The sequence below is a fragment of the Hyla sarda genome, chromosome 2 (assembly GCF_029499605.1).
Source record: "Hyla sarda isolate aHylSar1 chromosome 2, aHylSar1.hap1, whole genome shotgun sequence".
Lineage (NCBI taxonomy): Eukaryota > Metazoa > Chordata > Amphibia > Anura > Hylidae > Hyla > Hyla sarda.
In genome coordinates, this window is record NC_079190.1 from 274,378,370 (window position 1) to 274,388,644 (window position 10,275).

Genomic DNA, 10,275 nt, shown 5'->3' on the forward strand with positions numbered 1-10,275 from the left:
AAAGGCATACATTCCCATTACATGATTAACTGTTATTTATATATATATATATATATATATATATATATATATTTATATTATAAAAAATTTAGTTAAAATAATTAATAAAAACAAATATTAAAACTATACATTATATTTTAAGTTAAAATATCATCTAGATTCCTATGTGTTCCATCTTTTTTTGTTCCTTTTTCTTATGCAGTTTCATAATTCCTGAGATAAGTAGTTCTGGCCCTAGAGTGTTATATATATTAGCGTCTGTAGCATGTATAAGGAACATGTTATCATTCCTGTGTCTTTTTACAGGTGACTGATGCTCGGTGAAAAGGTGAACTTGACATATACCCGCGTCAGCTGCAAAAAAGGAACCATGAGACAGGTAATTAATATTTATATTAATTACTGATAACAATTAGGCTAGATGTAATATCTAGACCTGCCGAGATGTTATAGTCTCTCCCTTATACAGAAGATATATGTGTTGTTAATAAGTATATCGTCTATGGACAGCTTCTTATATAACACAACGGATATCTCAGGTACAGTGATTAGGAACATTTATGATCCTTATTCTCTGTGTTTTTTTTATTTGTAGGAATACCCCTTTTCAATATTTAACAGAATAGACTAAACTGACTGCAGAGTTTACAAGTTTACTTTAGACCAGTGTTTCCCAAACTTTTTCGTCTCAAGGCACCCCTTGGAAAAAATGTTTTTTGCTTGGCACCCCTACCAAAGTTGACGAGCAAAGAAAATTAAACAAAGGGAAAAAGCCGCAATTCACAATATGGGGTGTAGAGGAGTGTACACGGGTGGCAGAGGGGTGTAGAGAAGTGTATATGGGTGGCAGAGGGGTGTAGAGGAGTGTAGGGGGTGATAGAGAGGTGTACATGGGTCACAGGGTTGTAGATGGGTGATAGAGGTGTGTAGAAGAGTGTACATGGGTGACAGAGGGGTGTAGAGAAGTGTACATGGGTGACAGGGGATGAAGGGGGTGACAGAGGGGTGTAGGGGGGTAATATAGGGGTGTACATGGGTGACAGAGGGGTGTAGAGGGGTGACAGATGGCTGTAGAAGAAAGTGCATGGGTGAGAGAGGAGTGTACATGGGTGATAGAGGGGTGTACATGGGTGACAGTAAGGCGTGGGGTAACAGAGAGGTGTGCATGGGTGACAGTGAGGTGTTGGGAGTGTAGTGGAGTGTACATGGGTGACAGAGGAGCGTAGAAGAGTGTACATGGAAAACAGAGGGGTGTAGAGGAGTGTATATGGGGACAGAGGGGTGCAGAGGAGTGTACATGGGTGACAGAGGAGCATAGAGGAGTGTACATGGGTAACAGAGGGGTGTTTATGGGTGACAGAGGAGTGTACAGGAGTGTACATGGGAAACAGAGGGGGGCAGAGAAGTGTACATGGGTGACAGAAGAGCGTAGAGGAGTTTACATGGGTAACAGAGGGGTTTTGAGGGGTGTACATGAGTCACAGAGGGGTGTTTATGGGTGACTCAGGGGTGTACAGGAGTGTACATGGCTGACAGAGGGATGTAGAGGAGTGTATATGGGGGGCAGAAGGTGTGTAAAGGAGTGTGCATGTGTGACAGGGGGGCATAGGGGGTGATAGAGGGGGGTACATGGGTCACAGAGGGTGTTGGGGGTGTAGAGGAGTGTACATGGGTGACAGAGTAGCGTAGAGGCGTGTACATGGATAACAGAGGGGTGTAGAGGAGTATACCTGGGTATTAGAGTGGTGTACATGGGTGACAGAGGGGTGTAGAGGAGTGTATATGGGTAACAGAGGAGCACAGAGGAGTGTACATGGGTAACAGAGGGTTGTAAAGGGGAGTACATGGGTGAAAGAGGTGTGTGAAGGAGTGTATATGGGTGACGGAGGAGTGTAGAGGACTGTGCATGGGTAACAGGGGTGTAGAGGGATGTTCATGGGTTACAGAGGGGTTGTAGAGGAATGTACATGGGTGACAGTGAAGCATAGAGGAGTGTACATGGGTAAAAGAGGGGTGTAGAGTGGTGTTCATGGGTGACAGAGGGGTGTACAGAAGTGTACGTGGGTGACAGAGGGATGTAGAGGAGTGTACATGGGTGGCACAGGATGTGTAGAGGAGTGTACATGGGTGGCAGGGGGTGTAGAAGAGTGTACATGGGTGACAGGGCGGTGTAGGGAGTGATAGAGGGGGGTATATGGGTCACAGAGGGGTGTACATGGGTGACAGAGTTGCATAGAGGAGTGTACATGGATAACAGAGGAGCATAGAGGAGTGTAATTGGGTAACAGAGGGGTGTAAATGGGTGTACATGGGTGACAGGAGCATAGAGGAGTGCACACGGGTAACAGAGGGGTGTAGAGGTATGTTCATGTGTTACAGAGGGGGTGTAGAGGAGTGTACATGGGTGACAGTGAAGCATAGAGGAGTGTACATGAGTAACAGAGGGCTATAGAGGGGTGTACATGGGTGATAGAGGGGTGGCAGAGGGGTGTGGAGGAGTGTACATGAGTGGTAGATGAGTGTACATGGGTGACGTAGGGGTGTAGAAGAGTGTACATGGGTGACAGAGGGGTGAAAGGGGTGATAGAGAGGTGTACATGGGTGACAGAGGGGTGTAGAGGGGTGACAGATGGGTGTAGTAGAGTGTACATGGGTGACAGAGGGGTGTAGAGGAGTGTACATGGGTGACAGTGGAGCGTAGAAGAGTGTACATGGGTAACTGAGGAGTGTAGAAGAGTTTACATGGATGACAGGGGGCGTAGTGGGTGACAGAGGGGTTAACATAGGTGAAAGAGTGGTGTAGAAGAGAGTACATGGGTGGCAGAGAGGTGTAGAGGGGTTTTCATGGGTGACAGAGGGGTGTAGGGGTAAGAGATGGGAGTAGAGGGGTGTACATGGGTGACAGATGGGTGTAGATGAGTGTGCATCGCTGAAAGTGGAGAGTAGAGGAGTGTACATGGGTAACTGAAGGTAGCAGAGGGGTGTAAAGGAGTGTGCATGAGTGGTAGATGAGTGAACATTGGTGACAAAGGGATGTTCATGGGTGAAAGAGGGGTGTAGAAGAGGGTACATGGGTGGCAGAGGGGTATAGAGGGGTTTACATGGGGGAGAGAGGCGACAGGGGGTCATAGGGGGTGACATAGGGGTGTAGGGGTGAGAGATGGGTGTAGAGGGGTGTACATGGTTGACAGAAGGTTGTAGAAGAGTGTACATGGGTAATAGTGGAGCGTAGAGGAGTGTACATGGGTAACTGATGGGTGTAGAGGGGTGTACATAGGTGACAGAAGCGTAAACTGGGGGTGATCAGATGGAGAACATGGATGACAGGGGGAAGGACAGGGGAGACAGAGAGGTGGCCAAGGTGGATGACAGGGGGGGGGGTGGACATGGGAGACAAGGAAAGTGAACAGGTGTGAAAGGAGGGTGGACAAGAATAACAAGGGGGGAAAAAGAGGGGTGACAGAGGGGTAAACCATTTCATAAAATAATTCAACAACCCTTTTAAAATTAAAAGGCATACATTCCCATTACATGATTAACTGTTATTTATATATATATATATATATATATATATATATATATATATATATATATATATTTATATTATAAAAAATTTAGTTAAAATAATTAATAAAAACAAATATTAAAACTATACATTATATTTTAAGTTAAAATATCATCTAGATTCCTATGTGTTCCATCTTTTTTTGTTCCTTTTTCTTATGCAGTTTCATAATTCCTGAGATAAGTAGTTCTGGCCCTAGAGTGTTATATATATTAGCGTCTGTAGCATGTATAAGGAACATGTTATCATTCCTGTGTCTTTTTACAGGTGACTGATGCTCGGTGAAAAGGTGAACTTGACATATACCCGCGTCAGCTGCAAAAAAGGAACCATGAGACAGGTAATTAATATTTATATTAATTACTGATAACAATTAGGCTAGATGTAATATCTAGACCTGCCGAGATGTTATAGTCTCTCCCTTATACAGAAGATATATGTGTTGTTAATAAGTATATCGTCTATGGACAGCTTCTTATATAACACAACGGATATCTCAGGTACAGTGATTAGGAACATTTATGATCCTTATTCTCTGTGTTTTTTTATTTGTAGGAATACCCCTTTTCAATATTTAACAGAATAGACTAAACTGACTGCAGAGTTTACAAGTTTACTTTAGACCAGTGTTTCCCAAACTTTTTCGTCTCAAGGCACCCCTTGGAAAAAATGTTTTTTGCTTGGCACCCCTACCAAAGTTGACGAGCAAAGAAAATTAAACAAAGGGAAAAAGCCGCAATTCACAATATGGGGTGTAGAGGAGTGTACACGGGTGGCAGAGGGGTGTAGAGAAGTGTATATGGGTGGCAGAGGGGTGTAGAGGAGTGTAGGGGGTGATAGAGAGGTGTACATGGGTCACAGGGTTGTAGATGGGTGATAGAGGTGTGTAGAAGAGTGTACATGGGTGACAGAGGGGTGTAGAGAAGTGTACATGGGTGACAGGGGATGTAGGGGGTGACAGAGGGGTGTAGGGGGGTAATATAGGGGTGTACATGGGTGACAGAGGGGTGTAGAGGGGTGACAGATGGCTGTAGAAGAAAGTGCATGGGTGAGAGAGGAGTGTACATGGGTGATAGAGGGGTGTACATGGGTGACAGGAAGGCGTGGGGTAACAGAGAGGTGTGCATGGGTGACAGTGAGGTGTTGGGAGTGTAGTGGAGTGTACATGGGTGACAGAGGAGCGTAGAAGAGTGTACATGGAAAACAGAGGGGTGTAGAGGAGTGTATATGGGGACAGAGGGGTGCAGAGGAGTGTACATGGGTGACAGAGGAGCATAGAGGAGTGTACATGGGTAACAGAGGGGTGTTTATGGGTGACAGAGGAGTGTACAGGAGTGTACATGGGAAACAGAGGGGGGCAGAGAAGTGTACATGGGTGACAGAAGAGCGTAGAGGAGTTTACATGGGTAACAGAGGGGTTTTGAGGGGTGTACATGAGTCACAGAGGGGTGTTCATGGGTGACTCAGGGGTGTACAGGAGTGTACATGGCTGACAGAGGGATGTAGAGGAGTGTATATGGGGGGCAGAAGGTGTGTAAAGGAGTGTGCATGTGTGACAGGGGGCCATAGGGGGTGATAGAGGGGGGTACATGGGTCACAGAGGGTGTTGGGGGTGTAGAGGAGTGTACATGGGTGACAGAGTAGCGTAGAGGCGTGTACATGGATAACAGAGGGGTGTAGAGGAGTATACCTGGGTATTAGAGTGGTGTACATGGGTGACAGAGGGGTGTAGAGGAGTGTATATGGGTAACAGAGGAGCACAGAGGAGTGTAAATGGGTAACAGAGGGTTGTAAAGGGGAGTACATGGGTGAAAGAGGTGTGTGAAGGAGTGTATATGGGTGACGGAGGAGTGTAGAGGACTGTGCATGGGTAACAGGGTGTAGAGGGATGTTCATGGGTTACAGAGGGGTTGTAGAGGAATGTACATGGGTGACAGTGAAGCATAGAGGAGTGTACATGGGTAAAAGAGGGGTGTAGAGTGGTGTTCATGGGTGACAGAGGGGTGTACAGAAGTGTACGTGGGTGACAGAGGGATGTAGAGGAGTGTACATGGGTGGCACAGGATGTGTAGAGGAGTGTACATGGGTGGCAGGGGGTGTAGAAGAGTGTACATGGGTGACAGGGCGGTGTAGGGAGTGATAGAGGGGGGTATATGGGTCACAGAGGGGTGTACATGGGTGACAGAGTTGCATAGAGGAGTGTACATGGATAACAGAGGAGCATAGAGGAGTGTAATTGGGTAACAGAGGGGTGTAAATGGGTGTACATGGGTGACAGGAGCATAGAGGAGTGCACACGGGTAACAGAGGGGTGTAGAGGTATGTTCATGTGTTACAGAGGGGGTGTAGAGGAGTGTACATGGGTGACAGTGAAGCATAGAGGAGTGTACATGAGTAACAGAGGGCTATAGAGGGGTGTACATGGGTGATAGAGGGGTGGCAGAGGGGTGTGGAGGAGTGTACATGAGTGGTAGATGAGTGTACATGGGTGACGTAGGGGTGTAGAAGAGTGTACATGGGTGACAGAGGGGTGAAAGGGGTGATAGAGAGGTGTACATGGGTGACAGAGGGGTGTAGAGGGGTGACAGATGGGTGTAGAATAGTGTACATGGGTGACAGAGGGGTGTAGAGGAGTGTACATGGGTGACAGTGGAGCGTAGAAGAGTGTACATGGGTAACTGAGGAGTGTAGAAGAGTTTACATGGATGACAGGGGGCGTAGTGGGTGACAGAGGGGTTAACATAGGTGAAAGAGTGGTGTAGAAGAGAGTACATGGGTGGCAGAGAGGTGTAGAGGGGTTTTCATGGGTGACAGAGGGGTGTAGGGGTAAGAGATGGGAGTAGAGGGGTGTACATGGGTGACAGATGGGTGTAGATGAGTGTGCATCGCTGAAAGTGGAGAGTAGAGGAGTGTACATGGGTAACTGAAGGTAGCAGAGGGGTGTAAAGGAGTGTACATGAGTGGTAGATGAGTGAACATTGGTGACAAAGGGATGTTCATGGGTGAAAGGGGTGTAGAAGAGGGTACATGGGTGGCAGAGGGGTATAGAGGGGTTTACATGGGGGAGAGAGGCGACAGGGGGTCATAGGGGGTGACATAGGGGTGTAGGGGTGAGAGATGGGTGTAGAGGGGTGTACATGGTTGACAGAAGGTTGTAGAAGAGTGTACATGGGTAATAGTGGAGCGTAGAGGAGTGTACATGGGTAACTGATGGGTGTAGAGGGGTGTACATAGGTGACAGAAGCGTAAACTGGGGGTGATCAGATGGAGAACATGGATGACAGGGGGAAGGACAGGGGAGACAGAGAGGTGGCCAAGGTGGATGACAGGGGGGGGGGGGGTGGACATGGGAGACAAGGAAAGTGAACAGGTGTGAAAGAAGGGTGGACAAGAATAACAAGGGGGGAAAAAGAGGGGTGACAGAGGGGTAAACCATTTCATAAAATAATTCAACAACCCTTTTAAAATTAAAAGGCATACATTCCCATTACATGATTAACTGTTATTTATATATATATATATATATATATATATATATATATATTTATATTATAAAAAATTTAGTTAAAATAATTAATAAAAAAAAATATTAAAACTATACATTATATTTTAAGTTAAAATATCATCTAGATTCCTATGTGTTCCATCTTTTTTTGTTCCTTTTTCTTATGCAGTTTCATAATTCCTGAGATAAGTAGTTCTGGCCCTAGAGTGTTATATATATTAGCGTCTGTAGCATGTATAAGGAACATGTTATCATTCCTGTGTCTTTTTACAGGTGACTGATGCTCGGTGAAAAGGTGAACTTGACATATACCCGCGTCAGCTGCAAAAAAGGAACCATGAGACAGGTAATTAATATTTATATTAATTACTGATAACAATTAGGCTAGATGTAATATCTAGACCTGCCGAGATGTTATAGTCTCTCCCTTATACAGAAGATATATGTGTTGTTAATAAGTATATCGTCTATGGACAGCTTCTTATATAACACAACGGATATCTCAGGTACAGTGATTAGGAACATTTATGATCCTTATTCTCTGTGTTTTTTTATTTGTAGGAATACCCCTTTTCAATATTTAACAGAATAGACTAAACTGACTGCAGAGTTTACAAGTTTACTTTAGACCAGTGTTTCCCAAACTTTTTCGTCTCAAGGCACCCCTTGGAAAAAATGTTTTTTGCTTGGCACCCCTACCAAAGTTGACGAGCAAAGAAAATTAAACAAAGGGAAAAAGCCGCAATTCACAATATGGGGTGTAGAGGAGTGTACACGGGTGGCAGAGGGGTGTAGAGAAGTGTATATGGGTGGCAGAGGGGTGTAGAGGAGTCTAGGGGGTGATAGAGAGGTGTACATGGGTCACAGGGTTGTAGATGGGTGATAGAGGTGTGTAGAAGAGTGTACATGGGTGACAGAGGGGTGTAGAGAAGTGTACATGGGTGACAGGGGATGTAGGGGGCGACAGAGGGGTGTAGGGGGGTAATATAGGGGTGTACATGGGTGACAGAGGGGTGTAGAGGGGTGACAGATGGCTGTAGAAGAAAGTGCATGGGTGAGAGAGGAGTGTACATGGGTGATAGAGGGGTGTACATGGGTGACAGGAAGGCGTGGGGTAACAGAGAGGTGTGCATGGGTGACAGTGAGGTGTTGGGAGTGTAGTGGAGTGTACATGGGTGACAGAGGAGCGTAGAAGAGTGTACATGGAAAACAGAGGGGTGTAGAGGAGTGTATATGGGGACAGAGGGGTGCAGAGGAGTGTACATGGGTGACAGAGGAGCATAGAGGAGTGTACATGGGTAACAGAGGGGTGTTTATGGGTGACAGAGGAGTGTACAGGAGTGTACATGGGAAACAGAGGGGGGCAGAGAAGTGTACATGGGTGACAGAAGAGCGTAGAGGAGTTTACATGGGTAACAGAGGGGTTTTGAGGGGTGTACATGAGTCACAGAGGGGTGTTCATGGGTGACTCAGGGGTGTACAGGAGTGTACATGGCTGACAGAGGGATGTAGAGGAGTGTATATGGGGGGCAGAAGGTGTGTAAAGGAGTGTGCATGTGTGACAGGGGGGCATAGGGGGTGATAGAGGGGGGTACATGGGTCACAGAGGGTGTTGGGGGTGTAGAGGAGTGTACATGGGTGACAGAGTAGCGTAGAGGCGTGTACATGGATAACAGAGGGGTGTAGAGGAGTATACCTGGGTATTAGAGTGGTGTACATGGGTGATAGAGGGGTGTAGAGGAGTGTATATAGGTAACAGAGGAGCACAGAGGAGTGTACATGGGTAACAGAGGGTTGTAAAGGGGAGTACATGGGTGAAAGAGGTGTGTGAAGGAGTGTATATGGGTGACGGAGGAGTGTAGAGGACTGTGCATGGGTAACAGGGGTGTAGAGGGATGTTCATGGGTTACAGAGGGGTTGTAGAGGAATGTACATGGGTGACAGTGAAGCATAGAGGAGTGTACATGGGTAAAAGAGGGGTGTAGAGTGGTGTTCATGGGTGACAGAGGGGTGTACAGAAGTGTACGTGGGTGACAGAGGGATGTAGAGGAGTGTACATGGGTGGCACAGGATGTGTAGAGGAGTGTACATGGGTGGCAGGGGGTGTAGAAGAGTGTACATGGGTGACAGGGCGGTGTAGGGAGTGATAGAGGGGGGTATATGGGTCACAGAGGGGTGTACATGGGTGACAGAGTTGCATAGAGGAGTGTACATGGATAACAGAGGAGCATAGAGGAGTGTAATTGGGTAACAGAGGGGTGTAAATGGGTGTACATGGGTGACAGGAGCATAGAGGAGTGCACACGGGTAACAGAGGGGTGTAGAGGTATGTTCATGTGTTACAGAGGGGGTGTAGAGGAGTGTACATGGGTGACAGTGAAGCATAGAGGAGTGTACATGAGTAACAGAGGGCTAAAGAGGGGTGTACATGGGTGATAGAGGGGTGTATAGGAGTGTACATGGGTGGCAGAGGGGTGTGGAGGAGTGTACATGAGTGGTAGATGAGTGTACATGGGTGACGTAGGGGTGTAGAAGAGTGTACATGGGTGACAGAGGGGTGAAAGGGGTGATAGAGAGGTGTACATGGGTGACAGAGGGGTGTAGAGGGGTGACAGATGGGTGTAGAAGAGTGTACATGGGTGACAGAGGGGTGTAGAGGAGTGTACATGGGTGACAGTGGAGCGTAGAAGAGTGTACATGGGTAACTGAGGAGTGTAGAAGAGTTTACATGGGTGACAGGGGGCGTAGTGGGTGACAGAGGGGTGTACATGGGTGAAAGAGTGGTGTGGAAGAGAGTACATGGGTGGCAGAGAGGTGTAGAGGGGTTTTCATGGGTGACAGAGGGGTGTAGGGGTAAGAGATGGGAGTAGAGGGGTGTACATGGGTGACAGATGGGTGTAGATGAGTGTGCATCGCTGAAAGTGGAGAGTAGAGGAGTGTACATGGGTAACTGAAGGTAGCAGAGGGGTGTAAAGGAGTGTGCATGAGTGGTAGATGAGTGAACATTGGTGACAAAGGGATGTTCATGGGTGAAAGAGGGGTGTAGAAGAGGGTACATGGGTGGCAGAGGGGTATAGAGGGGTTTACATGGGGGAGAGAGGCGACAGGGGGTCATAGGGGGTGACATAGGGGTGTAGGGGTGAGAGATGGGTGTAGAGGGGTGTACATGGTTGACAGAAGGTTGTAGAAGAGTGTACATGGGTAA

The 10,275-nt window shown here is 47.0% G+C and overlaps 1 long non-coding RNA gene across 1 annotated transcript in view; it reads left to right on the top strand.

The window, feature by feature from the left end:
- Positions 1-5,105, top strand: part of LOC130356100 (uncharacterized) — a 23,437-nt gene extending 18,332 nt beyond the window's left edge. Inside the window, exons 4-5 of the long non-coding RNA XR_008888784.1 lie at positions 307-379; positions 3,833-5,105. This is a non-coding gene — a long non-coding RNA (uncharacterized LOC130356100). The remainder of the gene's footprint in view (positions 1-306; positions 380-3,832) is intronic.
- The last annotated feature ends 5,170 nt before the right edge of the window (positions 5,106-10,275 follow it).